This window comes from Pinus tabuliformis, chromosome 4_2 (genome assembly GCF_031772625.1).
Source record: "Pinus tabuliformis cultivar Carrire ecotype Pingquan chromosome 4_2, CPIR1, whole genome shotgun sequence".
Classification (NCBI taxonomy): Eukaryota; Viridiplantae; Streptophyta; class Pinopsida; order Pinales; family Pinaceae; genus Pinus; species Pinus tabuliformis.
In genome coordinates this window covers 766,646,254-766,668,065 of record NC_142304.1, presented here as the reverse complement: position 1 = coordinate 766,668,065, position 21,812 = coordinate 766,646,254, and the positions used below count along the sequence as shown (strand labels likewise).

The 21,812-nt window shown below is 37.1% G+C and overlaps 1 long non-coding RNA gene across 1 annotated transcript; it reads right to left on the bottom strand.

Moving 5' to 3' along the window:
• Window positions 1-4,927: 4,927 nt before the first annotated feature.
• On the bottom strand, window positions 4,928-16,546 carry LOC149171858 (uncharacterized). Its single transcript, XR_016259583.1, has 2 exons — window positions 16,412-16,546; window positions 4,928-5,874 (listed from the first exon to the last, which is right to left on the bottom strand). It is a non-coding gene; the product is annotated as an uncharacterized LOC149171858 (long non-coding RNA).
• Window positions 16,547-21,812: the final 5,266 nt, after the last annotated feature.

The following is a 21,812-nucleotide window of genomic DNA, read 5'->3' as shown; positions in this document are numbered from 1 at the left end:
AACTTCAGATTTGTAGGTCCTGCTGCAGGCAAGGGCACAAATCAAACATTATCTTATCCTATATTCATAAACACAATGCCTCATACAAGATAGCATTACTATATCATACATAAATTGTACCTTTACAAGAACATGCTCAATTATTTTGCAGAGCATGGAATTTGATTTGACAAGATGTTGCCTCAGAGGCCATATCTGATGACTCATCCTCTGACACTTGCTGATGTTGATTATCACTGATATTTGATTTTCTGTTATTTTTCAAGGATGTGCATTCAGACTTGAGGTAGCATAAAAATAATCAATTTCAATCAGGATATTTTGTCATGTTAAAGTATTCTAACATGAATCTATTTTGTTGTTGTCACTATGCAGTGCTTCTAAGCCCACGGAATGGTGGAAAAGTGGACATTGTGCATTGAAGTATCATGCCGCCCCAATCCGGGTCCAGCATCTTTAAAATTTGTCCTTCACAATGGGGCAAAAAATCATGTGATTTATAGAATATGGGAAGTGCAGGGAAAGACAACCAATAACGAAGCATACTACATTACACTTGTTGCAGGTTTAAAAGAGGCAAAACACAATGGGGTGAATAACATAACAGTGCTGACAAACTCAGAATTAATCTGTAATCACATGGAAGGCATCTACAATGTTCGCGCAGACAATTTGAAGCCCCTCTACAGAGAGGCAAAAATCTGGAGTGCTCGATTTAATTCTTTTTCGATAAAGCACGTTGCGGAGATCCATAAAATCTCTACTGATCTAATGGTTGGAGCAATCTCAAGTGTAGATGCAGGTGCCAGAGATGATTCAGGATCATCGTTCATTCCACTGGCAAACATTGATCAGCATCAATATAGGTCTCGACTATGTGTATACACCATGGTTGTCATTTTTATTGGGATTCTCATACCGTGGTTCTTTCAGTAAAGTACTCGTTAATGTACTTTTTTTTGGTTTTGTAATATCATTCACCTTGGATGTCCAATCATGTTATAACTGAATTCATGTGTCCAATTATGTATATTATATTTGATGTGAACTAAGTATTCTTAACCTACTGGTGATTCTGAAATCCATCCACAAGTTGGCAAATGTGTGGATCATTGCTTTCAGTGCATATGAATATGTGAATGTTTGATTGGTTTTAATTATGTCCATTTAATATTTTTCAAACTTGACTAGACTACTATTGGACATGGAATTATAACTCCTCAGCTTAATAATATGTATGCACAATCTTCTTCAAGCATCATTCATGATTGCCTATTAATACTTGTTTTTATAGTTCTTTCATTAAAAGGGTCACCTTCGAACTTCATTCTGGGAGTTAAAAATTTATAGAAAATTTCATTAAAGCAACTAATGTCAATATTTTTTATCTCGAGTGGTGAAGGGATTATTATGCCAAGTCATGCCACATGTGTTTGGTATCTCATCTAGATTGTGTTATGGTACTAAGATACCTAGTGTTTGCTTGGAGACTCTAACCCTGCAAATTTTAATTTATTGGCAGTTTTGTAAGACTATCAACTCAACAAAAACATAATTTGGGGGAAAAACAGTAGGAAAATGGTTGAAAGATATAAAATAGAAGAAAAAAAGAAGAGACTCGTGTTCATAATGCACAAGTGCAAGCAACTAGTTCAGTTGTTGGTGTAGATTTTGTCATTGTTGTAGTTGCAACTGCAACTACTACATCTTCTAATATTGGTTAGAGTAGTCAATCAAAGACAAGTATGGCAGTTGCATCAACAACTGCACTTGTAGCAAAACCATGTGTTGAGATTGTAGAGTGTATGGGAGAAGACATGGAATAAATGGCATCCATGGTAAGCTCTGTTGTCAACTTCAAAATGCATGTAGATATTATGACCCTAACTACCAAGGTAGCCACAAGTACTCAATTTTTCCTGAATAACGAACTTTTCAAGCAACTTGCAGCCATTTTGGAAAACTGAATATACTAGATTTCCTGTTTAAAATGTAGTCATTGATTGCATTGATAATTTCTTCCTCTATCACTTTCGAGTTTATGTTTGCATGATGAAATTAGAATCTGTTAATTCCAACCAAAATTTGACTACCATAATATCTTGTTTGATCTTGAACACAATATTCTTACAACTTTTTTGGTTGTTGTGCTAAATTATTTCATTAAATGTTATCTTGCTCTATGCAATCAATATATGATCAAGTTTGGACATGGAATTATAACTCCTCAGCTTAATAATATGTATGCACAATCTTCTTCAAGCATCATTCATGATTGCCTATTAATACTTGGAGGGTACCAAAGGCTCATAGTTACCTTGTTATCTACACCTGTTAATTCCATCCACATACTTGCAGCTGCTCCATAAAACAACACAACTATCTGCACAAGTAATCTGATTTCCTTCATTTGAAGCATTTTTGTTGAGTAGGGTTTGCAACACACAAGCAATTCTAGGTAATGTATCCTTTCTTTTCCTTGCTTTCCATACTATATGCACTCACCACATATTTATTTCCTTAAACTTGTTGCTTGACACGAAGTTGGAATCCTTAACACCTACATATAAACTTAGAATGTTGATCACTTGGAACATGTAAGTATTCATTCTCTTTTTGTTTCTTTAAGGACAACTGTTTTATAGCCAGGTTCAAGCATGTTTGCAAACCTCTGGTCGTCTGATGATAACCATTCTTCGACATTTGGGTGAGACAACCGTCACAACTGAACTTTAGTAACATTCATGTTAGACCTCTTATTTCTTGTAGGTTAATCAACCTCCATGCATAATTACGCTACACTCGCAGTGCATGGATGCTCACATTATCATGGAATAGCATTAATGATCCACAACTTTGTTAGAATAAATTTCTGCAAGAATACATTTCATACATAGAGACTACTCACTCAGCTCAAAGATTCCACTTATTTCCTTTCAACATGTCAATTTACTTGTTTTTCCTAGAAGCGGGGAAACAACAACCAAATGGTAATAGTTTGTTTACCTTCAATGGCAATCTTCCCTGATCTTGCTGGTTCTTCATGAAATGTTTTCCAAAGGGGTAAGACTACACACTCAAAAGAAGCATGAAAATGCATCATAAATTTGTATGTGTCATATAATAAGAAAATACATGATAACCGGTGAAAAGGCTCATGCTCAAGTGAGATAAACAATGGATCGGATTAGCTATTGATGAGGCCAAAACATACAAATTGTCAACTCTTAAATCAGAATTCTAATCTAGGTAAGAAAGAACATAAAAGGCTTCCTTCTCTGTCCAAACACAGATTCATGTCTTGTGCAGAGGCCCCACAATCTACTCTAGTACCACGTTGAAAAACATCGTAAGCACCAAAAATGAAAAGAGGGGCATTGCATTTATGTCTTCAAATAATAGAGCCTATAGATAGTTGAAAAATGTTCAAAACCTTTATTGCAGTTACATAGTTCCTTCATGTCATTACCTATTTCTGACCTAATTTTACACTATCATTACCCACTAAATTAAATAAATTTGAATGTTCAACTGCTCTGCCAAAATAAAAGTTATATTCACCTATCTGTTATTTTGTGAAATAAGATAGGAAATTTTTTGAGTTATAAAGATGAGCAGTCTTCAAGGCAAGCGCAAAGCATTACGTATGGATGTGCTTTATGAATAGAAACCCTGAAAACATAAGCATAATCATAATATGTATTGAATCTGTTAGATGCGAATGAGTTGTAGCAAAAGAAGCTTCATTTAATTGGAGCAGTGGTAACCATAATTCAATGCTTGTGTAAAATATTTGTATGGTTATTGTATTTTAGGTATATCGTTTTGTACATATTTCTAATGTCTCTCTTCAAAGATGTACTATTTTATCACTGATGTAACATATAAACTCGTTAATATGCTGCTATGGTATGTTGGATGTTATTTTTCTTGAAGTTTTTGGCAGAGGATATTGTTTTTAATATATTGTCCTGTGCACACCACTTGTTGCGGGTTGCAAAGCACTTGTTTATTGGTGTGGCACTTGTTTATATATAATATGAGGATGGCAAAGAAAGTTATATACCAGTATTTTAACAGAGAACAGGGAATCGAAGAAACCACTAACAGAACCTAAAGAGGGAACTGAAAAACCAGTCTGCAAAATTAGCATAGTGGTTGGGTTTTAAAACCTTGTTTCAAAATGGAAAAGAGGGGCAAGGGTAATTGAGTTGAAGGGCCTGGAGATATATAATAAAAAGGCACACGGATGGGGGCACTAAAATTTCAACCTGCGAACAATATCTTTTCATTCAGTTAACAAGTAAACAAATCATTAAAAAGTCATGTGCCCTGTGATGTTGTCGTAACTTGTAAAACTGTCCTTCAATATATGTGTTATATCAATATATGAGAACAGGGTATAGTCTTGGTTGATTTATATATATAATGTTCTGGCCAAACTGAAAAGGAAAAATATTCACACAAAAAAGATTGTAAGTGAAATAAGTCGTTAAGAAATCATATATGTAGCTGAATAAATTCGGTTGTAAGTAATATTGAATCAAATTTACAAGAGGGGTGAGTGTTGGCTCTGCAGCTAATGTCCAATTGCCCTTTTATCATACATTTGTCGCAAAGTTGTGCAGTAAACATACTACTAAAACAGGGACAGCAAGTTGCTCCTGCCTTAGTAGAAGTCTACTTATCATCAAAAGATGTAAAATGTTTCTCAAGTATTGATCTATTAAAAAGTCATGTGCCCTGTGATGTTGTCGTAACTTGTAAAAATGTCCTTCAATATATGTGCTATATCAATATATGAGAACAGGGTATAGTCCTGGTTGATATATATATATATATATATATATATATATATATATAATGTTCTGGCCAAACTGAAAAGGAAAAATATTCACACAAACAAGATTGTAAATGAAATAAGCCATTAAGAAATCATATATGTAGCTGAATAAATTCGGTTGTAAGTAATATTGAATCAAATTTACAAGAGGGGTGACTGTTAGCTCTGCAGCTAATGTCCAATTGCCCTTTTATCATACATTTGTCACAAAGTTGTGCAGTAAACATACTACTACAACAGGGACAGCAAGCTGCTCCTGCCTTAGTAGAAGTCTACTTATCATCAAAGATGTAAAATGTTTCTCAAGTACTGATCTATTATGAATCCCGGATCACCACCAGCAATGTTCTGAAATGAATCTCTGTAGATGTATCAAGCTTCATCAATCAAATGGATGCTGCCACCATTGGAGCAAAGTGCTGGAAGATGATTGATTTTCAAGCTGAGCTGCAGAGGCTGCAGTGCCCAACCATTCATCTAGTTCACCTCTTGGCTGCAGCTCTTCCCAACTGGCAGTTTGCAAGCTGGCAATGCATTTTTCTTCTATGAATGGAATCTCCTTGATGGAGTCTAAGTTTGACAGAGGTTCCCCAGTAGATGAAACAGAGCCTTTCATGGATGCAGAAAGTACAAATGAGCCAGGCTGGTCCAAATAATTCTTTTCAGCTAAATTTGGAAAACAGTTGTAGGGATCTGTTAACTTGACTGATTGAGACCTTATCATTCTTGTGGCATGCACCATTTCTGTGGGAGCCTTTTCAAAAGGTATTTCAGTAATTTCTCGTGGCTTATCAAAAATGGATTTATCCTTGTCGCCCACTCCCTTTTCCAAAGAAAGCTCAAATAAACTTTCAGCAACCATTGGTGTTTGTACAGAGTTGCATTGTTCAGACGTTGGAATTTCCATTTTATTTGTTTCCCCCCGGTGGCTCTTTGGTACACTGACAGATCTCTTTGTCCATTGTATTTTTGTCATTTTGTTTGCATGTTTCTTCCATCTATCTTCAATTTGACCATTAGAAACCACTGCACTGCAAAGACATCAGATATATTCAACAATTATTTACCTGCTCCAAAAAATATAGAAATTTCTTTAGATAAATGAAAAACTCGACTGACTGAAGCCTCCATTTTTCTATAAATTACGCAGGCTAGTATAATGACGAATCAAAGCAGGAGTGTTAATAGTAATAAATGTTATGGGTGGTGTATTTGAGTGTATCTATGTATCATTTCAGTGCAGAAGAGAGCAGGTAAAAGATGGATATCAAACTTAAATGGCTGTTGGAATGAGTAGATTTTATGTTATGCTCAGTTTGGAACTTGAATGCCTCAGATTAGAAGATCCAGGACATCCTTTAGATTTTAGTTTCTAAGAGGGTCTATCACCATGCAAATAATAATAATATAAACTAGAAACTGTGTAATCAATGGTTTTCCATCCCATGCATTAACCTCTGAATGTGTCACTAGCAAAAAACATTGATTGCATCCAATGGACATTTTTGTCATAATAGCTGAAGAGATGAAAACGACCTTGAATGAATAGCATAACCAGAGTTTTTTAGAACATGGTTAGACCTTCAAAGGGCTAACCAGAAGAATATTTGCTGAGATTATGAAATTTGTAAATATAATGTTAACACTGAACAGTAGACCTAGCTTATGTGAACTAGAAATTGGTACATGTACAGCTCTTTTACAACATAATGGGTCCTTTCTTAGGAAACCCCATCTCTGTAGTCTGTTTAAACCTTGGAAATGTACAGAGATTGAAAATGGAGATACATGCTTATAACCAGAAAATCAATGAATCTGGTGATAAATGCTCAATAAATCAAAGCTGGAGGGCCAAATCAGGCTGTGAATCAACCAACATTCCAGAAGACTGCCTAACTGGAGACCTTGGAGACTGTTTTTCTACATTCAAATCTGGTGGAATCGAATTTGAAAATTCAGATGTCTGTTGAGAAGGCTGTTTTGAAGGTAAAGACTTCCATAGTTTTTTTTGAGATTGGGATGTATCAGCTCCCATTGGTATCTGCCTGCAATTAAAAGGACTCTGTGTGGTTGAATTTGGCAATTCTAACATCGAGTTTACACCTCCCTAAGAAGTGGCATGAGATGACAGATTCTGAGGATGCTTCCAGCTCAGCTGTGAACGCATATACAGAGGCATGTCCATGGGTGCATGCTGTTGAATAAATTGAGGAACACTACTAGAAATGCCTGATAGTTTTGTATCACCATATGGTTCCCTGGCCACACAATTGGAATTACCATCCAACCTTCTATCAAAACCAGTGCTGCCAGAAGTTGTTGTCTGGACACTTGAAACAGGTTGCACATGTTCAGCTGGTTTGGCAGATGCCCATTGCATAAGTCGGTTACTTCTGGAGACAATCTCAAGCAATTTTGACTGGGATACATCTGAGGTAAATTTTGCACCTGCCAGATTGACTTCACTGGATTTAGCAATTGATGAAGCTGATTTCAACTCACTCTGTTTGACTCCTTGCAAAGGCGTTTGAAAATTTATATTGTTGGCTGACTGTGAACTCATAGATAGAGGAACAGGTAACCCAGTAGATTGAGACAGAGATACTAGTCCTGTAGATTGATTAACTGTTGCCACACTCGACAGTGCAGAGGCTTGATCATTTGTTGCTTAATTAGCTGCACAAAGATTTAATTTAGCCTTGGTTGCAGTAAAGTCACTTGAAACTGTACTTGTCTGAGCCAAGGTATGTTGATCCTTGATCTCCTCACGCAATAACAAAGCACTAGGAGGAGCTTCGGATGTAACAAAAAAGAAAAAAACACGTTGTTATGCAATCGCATTGAAGGCAATGAAGATAATAATATTTTGAATTTCACATTAAATGGTAGATCAATTAATATTTCCATACCAGTATTTTGCAAAATAGAACCTTGTACCCTTCTAGATGTGTGGTCCAGATTTATTTCTTTTGTAGAAGAAATCTCCAATTGTTCATTCAGGCTTCTTTTCCTTCCACGACACCGTCCAACCTTTAGAAACTGTGGTCCACATTTTCTTGATTTCAACGCAGGAACACTTTGCCCCCCTTTTTTTGTTGGGCTCAAGAAACTATGTCGCCTCTTGTTAGTGACCTTGGATGGAGTTAGAACATCAAATTTGTTATTATTGTACTCTTCGCTGAAATTTTTTACCAATTCATTTAGTGCATATGCCTGCTCCAAAGATTTGGGTGTTATTTGTAATAAACCCCTCAATATCTTAGGAGTTGATGACATCACAAGTTCAATTTCCTCATCGATTGTTAGGGCGCTATCTTGCCTTACCATGGTTGGATCAGTGGAAGGAGAAGCCGGAAGGCTCATTTCAATTTCTGGGCTCATTGCAAACGATTCATTTAAATCAAGTAAATATCCAGGTATTTCTGTAATAGACCTATAGACATTAGGCAATTCATTGCCACTTGAAACCTTGCTAGTCACTACCATCTCAACTTTTAGAATATGCTTGCAAATATTGCCATTTAGGGCCCATTTGCAATTACAAAAGTGTAGGTTCTGCCCTTCATAGATGACATGATACCATGTATCACGAGTTGCCGTAGTTTGACTACGAACCAAATACTCACTTTCCCTATTTCCATCAGCCATACAATCTTCATCTGGGATATTCTTTGCTTTGCACTTACTTAAATTTATTTGTTGCTCAATTTTTGAAGCTCGGACAAAACCAGCATTTTTTAGACGTTGCATGTGAATGTAATACAACTCAACCTTTTTTAATAAAAGGTGCAACAGCCAATCCACCCTTCTATGGGACGCATTATTCTTCTCACAGAGGTACCTTTGCTTTAGATACCGGTGATAAGATTCGATAGCATTATTAGTATCCTGGTTGGAATGTGGGAAGTCCCTATATGCTTTTGCCCACATATCTGGAAAAAAAACATATATTAGATGCGAAAAAACAATAGAAAATGGTGAATTACAAAATAAATTGATAAAATGCAACCTTAGGAAACTTACATAGCTTGTTGTTGTTTAACCAGTTGGTTGCAAAATAATCCAAAAACATTGTTTCTTCTTTGAATTCATCAAAGAAACTTTGAATTTCATGTTGCACAGATGCATCATCTTCACACGAATGCATGATTAATCCCAGAGCACGGAAGATACGGACTTTATTTTCCTTTCCCCTGACTTTCGTTCCAACATTTTTCAACCAGGCTCTACGGACATGCCATACACACAACAATAGTGTACAGTTTGTGCAAGTCCTGAAATAATATAACATTATAAGAGAATATCCTTGAACATTATTGCTTTTTAACTATTCTAAAAAGAAAAAACTGGTTCACCTTAATGCCTCGATTTCCGCTGCTGCATCATCTGTGATGACAGCTCGGACATGCCAATCTGGGTTTTCCTTTTTCCCATTTGCAAATAATTGCGACATCCATTTACAAATATCAGGAGTACCATTCCGTGATGATATTACCCATGCCACTGGAATCCCATTGTGATGATCATCAAAAGCCATTATGGTGTACAATTGATACTGCATTACAATAAGAAAACAAGATTATAAGCATATAAGAGGACGACATTGAAATAAAGTAGAATAAATGAAGTTTTGGCAAATATGTTTACCCCATATTTGTTAGTGCTAAAAGTGGATTCCATTGATAACATGTTGTTGTGTGAGTATCTCACCATCATTGAAAGCATCCACTTAGTTTGTATGCCTATAATGAAAGGAATGTTTTTAACAACATCTTGTTGTTGGTAGAAGAAAACGCTCTCTGGGCACTCACTAACCCAACAATCCACACTCATTGGATCATTTTCATGCTTCACATACTCTAGCCTCTTGATATTATTGTACATGTTTGACACATCCTTTCTTTTCATGAAAGAATCTCGAGGTGCCCCTGTGAAAAGCTCACCAGATCCATACCTTAAATCAAAGATAAATTTTTCCCAGATCATCGTAGCATTAAAACCATCACGAACCAAATATTCAACAATAGTTCGTATATGCTGTGTTAAATGCGGCGCAAAATTGAATTTCTTGGGCATGTCATTTGCCTCATTTCCATGACAAACCACATTTTTGTCATCAATATGTCTGCATGTTGTATATATTAGAACGGCATCATTTGGTCTAATAGCAAGTCGTCGCATAATAAAGTGACACTGACGACCAACTTTGATGCTGTGACGTGGAAGACGTTTCTTAGTTGTGGATCCAGGTTCAGCCACATTGCTGGATTGTACACGATTTGGACCATAGGCACACCTATATCTGTGATCAGCAATTCACCAAAAATTAAATAAAATATTTATGCATGTTTGACATAGTGAACTTAAAATCAAAATTTTATATATATATATATATATATATAGAGAGAGAGAGAGAGAGAGAGAGAGAGAGAGAGACTCACACAACATATTCTAGATATGTTGAATAATTTGTCCTCTTGATATCCTTCACATCTTTAATTTTTCGAATTTTAGCAACAAATTGAGTAGGTGCGGGTTCCCTCATTTGCTCTCCCCTTATAAAATCCTCAAGTCGACAATATGGAATAATTGCGACTTGGTCTCCTGCTACTTCTGTCCATGTCAAATCTTCCGCTGAAAACTCTATCATCCCTTCTGGGTCCTCAACCTCCAACTCATTGATCAATTCCCACTTCCTCATTCTTCAAATCCCTATACAAATGAGGGAACACGAATATTGACTAAACATATGAGCAACAGTTCATACTATGAATATTGAACACCACTTGAAATGCAATTTTTTGTAGTGTGTAGAATTTACACTGAAGACCCCACCAGATATAAACACAATTACAGCATAATTCCCTATCTCCCCTTCAATATTTCCTACCCATGCAAATGCTTCATCTTGGTATAATCAATACATTGCTGAAAGAAACATAATAACATGCAAAATCTGTTGCAAAGAAAAAACTGTTATACAACTTTAATCAGTTTGTTCCACTTTGTTATGCTCAGATGAATTCCGGTGATGTGTTCAGTGCATGAAAACAGTTTGATCTTTAATTCAAAGACTACTGAAGAAGGCTCTTCCAGTAGTTCTGGTCTGTATGCCAAACCCACACAAACCCAAAATGCGAGTGATAAAGGCTAGAAAAATGAAAAAGGAAGGGTTTTATTTTATTATGAAAGTAAGATGCTTTGATTTTGTAAGATTCGAGTGCACCTTGACTACCTACAGAAATCTAGTTTTACTATATTGTAGATGCTGGCAAAAGAGTTCAGTGACTCAAAGATCTGGAAACCATTTTTTATGCAATTTTCTTATCCACTGTGCTACGGTATTTTATCATGCAGCATACACATCTATAAAAATATGATCTTTCTTTTCGAATGTAGATGCAAACAGACCAGCACCTGGTTGGGCTAAACTGCATAGAATTGCACTAGGTGTTGCAAGGGTTCTAGTGTACCTTCACACTTGCCTGGAAATGCCTATCATACATGGCAATCTCAAGTCCAAGAACATACTCATAGATGATAATTATGAGGCCCATCTTTCTGACTTTGGTCTTCACTTACTTATGAATCCGGGTACAAAACTGGCAATGCTAGAAGCTTCTGCTTCTCAAGGTTATAAAGCACCTGAACTGCTCAAGATGAACAAGGTAAACACAAAAACAGATATTTATAGTTTTGGTATTATATTACTTGAAATTCTCACTGGCAGAAGACCAATTGAAAGGGACTCATCCAATCAAATTATTGATCTACCAACAGTTGTGAAGAATGCAGTGCTTGAAGAAAGGATTTCAGATCTCTTTGACCTTTCCATTCTGGGAGGAGGAATGAGAAGCCCGATGGAATAAGGGCTCCTGCATTAGCTGCCAACATGTCAATGAGCACCCAAACATTCCACCACAGACTGCAGCTTCTTGAAGCTCTCACACCATGTGGGAGGTGCAGGCTGCAATCTTCAGGCATAATTTTCAGCACTTGGCCTCTCAATGACCCTATTTAGGCACCCACTCAACCAAGCTAACCCCTAGCTTGCCAATAAAAATCGTAAACACCATTTATAATTTTAAAAGACAATGCACTTACTTATGAATCCGGGTACAAAACTGGCAATGCTAGAAGCTTCTGCTTCTCAAGGTTATAAAGCACCTGAACTGCTCAAGATGAACAAGGCAAACACAAAAACAGATATTTATAGTTTTGGTATTATATTACTTGAAATTCTCATTGGCAGAAGACCAATTGAAAGGGACTCATCCAATCAAATTATTGATCTACCAACAGTTGTGAAGAATGCAGTGCTTGAAGAAAGCATTTCAGATCTCTTTGACCTTTCCATTCTGGGAGGAGGAATGAGAAGCCCGATGGAATAAGGGCTCCTGCATTAGCTGCCAACATGTCAATGAGCACCCAAACATTCCACCACATACTGCAGCTTCTTGAAGCTCTCACACCACGTGGGAGGTGTAGGCTGCAATCTTCAGGCATAATTTTCAGCACTTGGCCTCTCAATGACCCTATTTAGGCACCCACTCAACCAAGCTAACCCCTAGCTTGCCAAAAAAAATCGTAAACACCATTTATAATTTTAAAAGACAATGCACTTACTTATGAATCTGGGTACAAAACTGGCAATGCTAGAAGCTTCTGCTTCTCAAGGTTATAAAGCACCTGAACTGCTCAAGATGAACAAGGCAAACACAAAAACAGATATTTATAGTTTTGGTATTATATTACTTTAAAATTCTCACTGGCAGAAGACCAATTGAAAGGGACTCATCCAATCAAATTATTGATCTACCAACAGTTGTGAAGAATGCAGTACTTGAAGAAAGGATTTCAGATCTCTTTGACCTTTCCATTCTGGGAGGAGGAATGAGAAGCCCGATGGAATAAGGGCTCCTGCATTAGCTGCCAACATGTCAATGAGCACCCAAACATTCCACCACAGACTGCAGCTTCTTGAAGCTCTCACACCATGTGGGAGGTGCAGGCTGCAATCTTCAGGCATAATTTTCAGCACTTGGCCTCTCAATGACCCTATTTAGGCACTCACTCAACCAAGCTAACCCCTAGCTTGCCAATAAAAATCGTAAACACCATTTATAATTTTAAAAGACAATGCAAGACAAGAAAATTAGGTGAGTTAAAAGTATCAAGGGAAAAGTATGGCTGACTGGCTCGTTTGGTAGCCTACTGCTATTATCTAATAACAAATAATGTACATTATAGAATATAGAGTACAAAATCCAACATCATTGCTGCAAATGGCATGGATAATAAAGCAATTGGATTGGGCTACATAGATCCAACATCCACTTAGCTAGTCAAGAAGGGTTCTATTTTTACACCAAAGGACTTGGATTTCCTTGATGTTGAGACAGCCTAAGGCATATGCACATCAAAAGTTTTTCATTCTTCATGAACATGTCATGAATCATATTGTATATATGAATTTTCTTCAAGAACATGGCATGATTCATATCGTATATGTGAATTTTTGACTCTATAACACAGGATTGCTCCCAGGAATGGGAGCACCTGTTTCAAGGTCCCCCCATATACACGAGCTTTGAAGCTAGAACTAAACACTTTCAATGCTCAAAAGCATTCCAGGAGCCCCAATCCTGGATCTAGCCTCCTCTCTGGGACACTCCCAGGGCATTCCAAACAACCAGTAGCTTTAGATGCCAACATGTCAACGAGCACCCAAACACTCCACCACAGACTGCAGCTTCTTGAAGCCCTCTCACCATGTGGGAGGTGCAGGCTGGGATCTTGAGGCATAATTTTCAGTACTTAGCCCCTCAATGACCCTATTTAAGCACCCACTCAACCACAAGCTAACCCCTAGCTTGGCAATAAAAATCGTAAACACCATTTATAACTTTAGAAGACAATGTGAGACAAAAGAAAATCTCAAACCCTATCCTCTACACACAATGTTGGTATGGCTGAAACTCAAGATAATATTTGATAACATATAACCAACTAAGAAGATAATTGGAAATTGAAATTATCCAATGCGATTGAAATAAAGTGAAAAATAAACTTTCAAGGGTAATTTTGTGGTCCCACCATTATCAAGTAAAATCATCATAACTTTCCACTGGCACAATATTCTTCATCTGTAGAGCTATTGTAACTTAATCGTGTTGAATGCATAAAATAGCTTGTGTAGAGTAATTGAAGAAAAGTTTGTCTAGATCTTGGTACCTAATGATTTATCATTTCACCTAACCATCCCTGCCAGAGAATACAAAAATCTGCCCATCACTCACCAGTCATCTACTTTATTCGTTCGTCATTTCTCCATTTTATAATAGTTGGTTTCAGGAGTTGGAACCATATTGAGCTTGTCACCTTTGAGAAGAAATAGACAAATGAAAAACCTATTTGATTTTCTAATCCATGGATGTCAAGATCTTTTGCATTGTGCTAGTCTGATAGTTGAACATGCTACAAGCACTAGACTAATTGAGTACACTTTCTGTTTGTTTATTCTAACTTCAAGAAAAGCTTTTGAATCCCTCCCATATTCTCTCTTCTAGAAATTACTTGAGTCCACCCAATGTAAAACTATATTCATCCAAAGTTTCACACCTACAATCCAAAGCCTTCAGATTTTATTCTGATAGCATTCTCACCATGGCAAAAGGCTTTTGATTTTTCCTTGACTTTTGTTTGTGCCATCTTCTTTCATCCTTCGTGTACTTTCAAATGAGCCCAATGTTCAAAACGAGTCTTCGCCTCTTTCCCTTTTTTGGAGGGGGCTGGAGGCAAGGTGCCTTGGTTATCCCTTATCCTGTGGCAATATTTTGTTTTCTATAGCATGATAGTTGTAAGAACATTTGATTTGTGGAGTTCCATGTTAATCTTAACAATGTGTCTGTGTGAGTGTGCACATGTTTCTTCTACTATGTAAATTTTACATTAGACAAAAACCAACAGATAAAGATAACATAATGGATAGAATGATTTGTAACTTAAATGTTTCAAATTCAACGGTTTTGCTAATAAAATAGAAATTGCATGACTGCAAATCATTTAGTATTTCTCAAACAGCACCTTCATCAGCTTGGGGAATAGTAAGCAGAACGAACAAGCTTTCAACTAACCATTCTGCACTGAACAGATACCTAACATGTCTATCATTGGACTTCATAACTAGTTATTTGTTTCCAGGTTAAGGAACGATATCTTTATTACAAATTGTAGAGACCTTGGTGGATCTTTATAATCCTCAAAATGTTAACTGTAAAGATTTAGTAAAAAAATTGCAAAATCTTTTAAATTTTACAGAAGTATTTGACCATTTCAACCTATATACAATAATTCCACATTACAGAAGCATAAATGTAGAAATTTAGCCCACAGGGTTAGCTCAACCGTTGTCAGTCACCTTTACCCTCTTCCATTGAGAAGATTTACCCTCTTCCTCAGTCCCCTACATATTCTCTTTCTTCACATTACACTTCGGATGATAGAAGCAGCAGAGAATTTGTGTTGTAATGGAGAGAGGCAAAATGGCATTGGTTTAGATGTAGATTGTGATTTCTTAGAAATCCATACTGTTGAATATAGATGTAGATTATGATTTCTTAAAAATCCATACTGTTGATTATGGGCAAATCCTTGAAATATTACATCTTGTTGATTGACAAGAAGATTACACCAAAATTCAAAGTTAGTATATAGAAAAATTAATCTTTAGAACTACTCCTCCATATGGAAGGATCATATGCCCTTCTGAAAGAGGCCTATATTCTTTTTTTCTGTTTCGTATAGAGTGGATAAACTCCATATGGTGATGGGATTCATTCATAGAGTGGATATTCTTTTATCTGTTTCATATTCTTTTATAGACTTCAGAGAGTTGATAAACCCCATATTCGTTGGCCATTCTTCTTATTCTTTATCTCCTTCAGCTACAATTTTGGCTCTGCATGATTATAACCTATGGTTTTGTGCTCAATTTTAATGCGGATCATTCACATAAACTACTCGATAGCAGCGGAGCTTTCATTACCCTTTTGTTTCAACGATTTTCTATTCACGATGTGAAGATTTTCCTGTAGATTAATAGAGCAATAATTGTGTATGGGTTTCTACACAGTCGATCAATCCAGCCAAACCGTTGGTTAATATGAAATGCAAAACCCTATAAATGAGGCCTTTACGTTATTTAAAACGTTACCAAATAAAAAATGCAAACACTGGATACCAAATAAAATACGGATCGGCATATCCTTTGGAACCCTAACAAATTACGGATGGGCACATCGTGATTATAAAAAATGCGAATCGAACTCCTTAAGCAAACAAAGAGATTTATAATTACAGAATGTTGAGAGAATGCGAGGGTTTTAGCAGTCTTTAAAACAGTGATTATAAAAAATGCGAATCGAACTCCTTAAGCAAACAAAGAGATTTATAATTACAGAATGTTGAGAGAATGCGAGGGTTTTAGCAGTCTTTAAAACAGATTTAAAACTAAATGAATGTTTAAAACCAAGATTTGTCATTTGCAGAGACGGTGCAGGAATATACCTCGCGGTAACAGAGCTCAGTCCGGCGGGCACTGGGTTGCAGAGCACAGTGGTTCTGGTTGCAGAGTTTCGGTGGCGCGCAGCGCTTCAGTCCTGCGGGCACTGGGTTGCAGAGCACAGTGGTTCTGGTTGCAGAGTTATGGTAGAGTGCGAAAATAGTTCTCGGAATTATGTTATTGAACGAGACGGGGTGGGTCCCGCGTGGGTCATCGAAAACGCGAGGTGGCCGCCGGAATCCGATGCCTATGGATATGTATGCGCCCCATAACTTGATTGACATACATAGCTGGCAAGGGCTAACCAGCCATATATTGAGTCATAAATGCCCTTGCCAGCTATGTATGTCAATCAAGTTATGGGGCGCATACATATCCATAGGCATCGGACTCCGGCGGCCACCTCGCGTTTCCGATGACCCACGCGGGACCCACCCCGTCTCGTTCAATAACATAATTCCGAGAACTATTTTCGCGCGCTACCATAACTCTGCAACCAGAACCACTGTGCTCTGCAACCCAGTGCCCGCAGGACTGAAGCGCTGCGCGCCACCGAAACTCTGCAACCAGAACCACTGTGCTCTGCAACCCAGTGCCCGCCGGACTGAGCTCTGTTACCGCGAGGTATATTCCTGCACCGTCTCTGCAAATGACAAATCGTGGTTTTAAACATTCATTTAGTTTTAAATCTGTTTTAAAGACTGCTAAAACCCTCGCATTCTCTCAACATTCTGTAATTATAAATCTCTTTGTTTGCTTAAGGAGTTCGATTCGCATTTTTTATAATCACGATGTGCCCATCCGTAATTTGTTAGGGTTCCAAAGGATATGCCGATCCGTACTTTATTTGGTATCCAGTGTTTGCATTTTTTATTTGGTAACGTTTTAAATAACGTAAAGGCCTCATTTATAGGGTTTTGCATTTCATATTAACCAACGGTTTGGCTGGATTGATCGACTGTGTAGAAACCCATACACAATTATTGCTCTATTAATCTACAGGAAAATCTTCACATCGTGAATGGAAAATCGTTGAAACAAAAGGGTAATGAAAGCTCCGCTGCTATCGAGTAGTTTATGTGAATGATCCGCATTAAAATTGAGCACAAAACCATAGATTATAATCATGCAGAGCCAAACTTGTAGCTGAAGGAGATAAAGAATAAGAAGAATGGTCAACGAATATGGGGTTTATCCACTCTCTGAAGTCTATAAAAGAATATGAAACAGATAAAAGAATATCCACTCTATGAATGACATGAATGAATCCCATCACCATATGGGGTTTATCCACTCTATACGAAACAGAAAAAAAGAATATAGGCCTCTTTCAGAAGGGCATATGATCCTTCCATATGGAGGAGTAGTTCTAAAGATTAATTTTTCTGTATACTAACTTTGAATTTTGGTGTAATCTTCTTGTCAATCAACAAGATGTAATATTTCAAGGATTTGCCCATAATCAACAGTATGGATTTCTAAGAAATCACAATCTACATCTATATTCAACAGTATGGATTTCTAAGAAATCACAATCTACATCTAAACCAATGCCATTTTGCCTCTCTCCATTACAACACAAATTCTCTGCTGCTTCTATCATCCGAAGTGTAATGTGAAGAAAGAGAATATGTAGGGGACTGAGGAAGAGGGTAAATCTTCTCAATGGAAGAGGGTAAAGGGGACTGACAACGGTTGAGCTAACCCTGTGGGCTAAATTTCTACATTTATGCTTCTGTAATGTGGAATTATTGTATATAGGTTGAAATGGTCAAATACTTCTGTAAAATTTAAAAGATTTTGCAATTTTTTTACTAAATCTTTACAGTTAACATTTTGAGGATTATAAAGATCCACCAAGGTCTCTGCAATTTGTAATAAAGATATCGTTCCTTAACCTGGAAACAAATAACTAGTTATGAAGTCCAATGATAGACATGTTAGGTATCTGTTCAGTGCAGAATGGTTAGTTGAAAGCTTGTTCGTTCTGCTTACTATTCCCCAAGCTGATGAAGGTGTTGTTTGAGAAATACTAAATGATTTGCAGTCGTGAAATTTCTATTTTATTAGCAAAACCGTTGAATTTGAAACATTTAAGTTACAAATCATTCTATCCATTATGTTATCTTTATCTGTTGGTTTTTTTCTAATGTAAAATTTACATAGTAGAAGAAACATGTGCACACTCACACAGACACATTGTTAAGATTAACATGGAACTCCACAAATCAAATGTTCTTACAACTATCATGCTATAGAAAACAAAATATTGCCACAGGATAAGGGATAACCAAGGCACCTTGCCTCTAGCCCCCTCCAAAAAAGGGAAAGAGGCGAAGACTCGTTTTGAACATTGGGCTCATTTGAAAGTACACGAAGGATGAAAGAAGATGGCACAAACAAAAGTCAAGGAAAAATCAAAAGCCTTTTGCCATGGTGAGAATGCTATCAGAATAAAATCTGAAGGCTTTGGATTGTAGGTGTGAAACTTTGGATGAATATAGTTTTACATTGGGTGGACTCAAGTAATTGCTAGAAGAGAGAATATGGGAGGGATTCAAAAGCTTTTCTTGAAGTTAGAATAAACAAACAGAAAGTGTACTCGATCAGTCTAGTGCTTGTAGCATGTTCAACTATCAGACTAGCACAATGCAAAAGATCTTGACATCCATGGATTAGAAAATCAAATAGGTTTTTCATTTGTCTATTTCTTCTCAAAGGTGACAAGCTCAATATGGTTCCAACTCCTGAAACCAACTATTATAAACTGGAGAAAGGACGAACGAATAAAGTAGATGACTGGTGAGTGATGGGCAGATTTTTGTATTCTCTGGCAGGGATGGTTAGGTGAAATGATAAATCATTCAGTACCAAGATCTAGACAAACTTTTCTTCAATTACTCTACACAAGCTATTTTATGCATTCAACACGATTAATTTACAGTAGCTCTACAGATGAAGAATATTGTGCCAGTGGAAAGTTATGATGATTTTACTTGATAATGGTGGGACCACAAAATTACCCTTGAAAGTTTATTTTTCACTTTATTTCAATCGCATTGGATAATTTCAATTTCCAATTATCTTCTTAGTTGGTTATATGTTATCAAATATTATCTTGAGTTTCAGCCATACCAACATTGTGTGCAGAGGATAGGGTTTGAGATTTTCTTTTGTCTCGCATTGTCTTCTAAAGTTATAAATGGTGTTTACGATTTTTATTGCCAAGCTAGGGGTTAGCTTGGTTGAGTGGGTGCTTAAATAGGGTCATTGAGGGGCTAAGTACTGAAAATTATGCCTCAAGATCCCAGCCTGCACCTCCCACATGGTGAGAGGGCTTCAAGAAGCTGCAGTCTGTGGTGGAGTGTTTGGGTGCTCGTTGACATGTTGGCAGCTAAAGCTGCTGGTTGTTTGGAATGCCCTGGGAGTGTCCCAGAGAGGAGGCCAGATCCAGGATTGGGGCTCCTGGAATGCTTTTGAGCACTTGAAAGTGTTTAGTTCTAGCTTCAAAGCTCGTGTATATGGGGGGACCTTGAAACAGGTGCTCCCATTCCTGGGAGCAATCCTGTGTTATAGAGTCAAAAATTCACATATACAATATGAATCATGCCATGTTCTTGAAGAAAATTCATATATACAATATGATTCATGACATGTTCATGAAGAATGAAAAACTTTTGATGTGCATATGCCTTAGGCTGTCTCAACATCAAGGAAATCCAAGTCCTTTGGTGTAAAAATAGGACCCTTCTTGACTAGCTAAGTGGATGTTGGATCTATGTAGCCCAATCCAATTGCTTTATTATCCATGCCATTTGCAGCAATGATGTTGGATTTTGCACTCTATATTCTATAATGTACATTATTTGTTATTAGATAATAGCAGTAGGCTACCAAACGAGCCAGTCAGCCATACTTTTCCCTTGATACTTTTAACTCACCTAATTTTCTTGTCTTGCATTGTCTTTTAAAATTATAAATGGTGTTTACGATTTTTATTGGCAAGCTAGGGGTTAGCTTGGTTGAGTGGGTGCCTAAATAGGGTCATTGAGAGGCCAAGTGCTGAAAATTATGCCTGAAGATTGCAGCCTGCACCTCCCACATGGTGTGAGAGCTTCAAGAAGCTGCAGTCTGTGGTGGAATGTTTGGGTGCTCATTGACATGTTGGCAGCTAATGCAAGAGCCCTTATTCCATCGGGCTTCTCATTCCTCCTCCCAGAATGGAAAGGTCAAAGAGATCTGAAATCCTTTCTTCAAGCACTGCATTCTTCACAACTGTTGGTAGATCAATAATTTGATTGGATGAGTCCCTTTCAATTGGTCTTCTGCCAGTGAGAATTTCAAGTAATATAATACCAAAACTATAAATATCTGTTTTTGTGTTTGCCTTGTTCATCTTGAGCAGTTCAGGTGCTTTATAACCTTGACAAGCAGAAGCTTCTAGCATTGCCAGTTTTGTACCCGGATTCATAACTAAGTGAAGACCAAAGTCAGAAAGATGGGCCTCATAATTATCATCTATGAGTATGTTCTTGGACTTGAGATTGCCATGTATGATAGGCGTTTCCAGGCAAGTGTGAAGGTACGCTAGACCCCTTGCAGCACCTAGTGCAATTCTATGCAGTTTAGCCCAACCAGGTGCTGGTCTGTTTGCATCTACATTCGAAAAGAAAGATCAGATTTTTATAGATGTGTATGATGCATGATAAAATACCGTAGCACAGTGGATAAGAAAATTGCATAAAAAATGGTTTCCAGATCTTTGAGTCACTGAACTCTTTTGCCAGCATCTACAATATAGTAAAACTAGATTTCTGTAGGTAGTCAAGGTGCACTCGAATCTTACAAAATCAAAGCATCTTACTTTCATAATAAAATAAAACCCTTCCTTTTTCATTTTTCTAGCCTTTATCACTCGCATTTTGGGTTTGTGTGGGTTTGGCATACAGACCAGAACTACTGGAAGAGCCTTCTTCAGTCGTCTTTAAATTAAAGATCAAACTGTTTTCATGCACTGAACACATCACCGGAATTCATCTGAGCATAACAAAGTGGAACAAACTGATTAAAGTTGTATAACAGTTTTTTCTTTGCAACAGATTTTGCATGTTATTATGTTTCTTTCAGCAATGTATTGATTATACCAAGATGAAGCATTTGAAAGTCTATAATATTGTTTTGTGCATGGGTAGGAAATATTGAAGGGGAGATAGGGAATTATGCTGTAATTGTGTTTATATCTGGTGGGGTCTTCAGTGTAAATTCTACACACTACAAAAAATTGCATTTCAAGTGGTGTTCAATATTCATAGTATGAAATGTTGCTCATATCTTTAGTCAATATTCGTGTTCCCTCATTTGTATAGGGATTTGAAGAATGAGGAAGTGGGAATTGATCAATGAGTT